Genomic DNA, 801 nt, shown 5'->3' on the forward strand with positions numbered 1-801 from the left:
CAGGAGACTTGTACTTTTTGTTTTGTCTTTTTATTCGCTCACTCCTTCTTTTGGAAGAGTCTTCTTCTTGTTCTGCTATTCGAGCACTTCTTCTTGCTTCTGCACGTTTTTCTTCCACTGTCTTTATCCTTAGTCTCAGTCTTTTTACAAACCTAGGCTCAAGGTTGTTTCTTTTCTTTAGTCTCTTAGTCGGTACTTGGACTTCACTTTCTTTTCTTATTCTCTTATTCTCTTTATCTTGTGGTAATTCTTCTCCACTTTCTTCTCCTACTTCCCTTATCTGACTAGTTCCAGGGCTAGCATCAAATTCTTCTGCCTGGTTGCTAATCTGGCCTTGTTCAGGAATATTTTGTTTTCGGCTTTCAATTGTCTCTGTTTCTGTTTCTGTTTCCTGAACCCGTTTTTCTAACCCTATCTGATCCTGTTCAAGCACTTCGATCTCTTGATTTTCTTCTGCTCGAACTATTATTCTATGTCTAGTCTGTCCCTTATCCACATCAGGAGTTAGTGGAGGAGTATCGAACACTTGCTCTGTATCCTGCACTTGTTCAGTATCAGGTACTTGTTCAGTATCAGGTACTTGTTCAGTCTTGTTCACTTGATCTGTATCAATCACGTGCTCTGTCCCTGTCTGACCTTCTCCTTCCTCAGTTTTGATTTTAATCTCAAGTGGCTGAGGTTCTTCGCCTGTGCCTTGCTTTTCCTGACTAGTCCACTCTCTACCTTCACTAAGTCGTTCTCTTGTTCTAATAGGATCTTCGGTCAGATCAATCATCGGTATCCATTCTTCTGGCCATATGC

Source organism: Lissotriton helveticus, chromosome 3_1 (genome assembly GCF_964261635.1).
Source record: "Lissotriton helveticus chromosome 3_1, aLisHel1.1, whole genome shotgun sequence".
NCBI classification, from domain to species: Eukaryota; Metazoa; Chordata; class Amphibia; order Caudata; family Salamandridae; genus Lissotriton; species Lissotriton helveticus.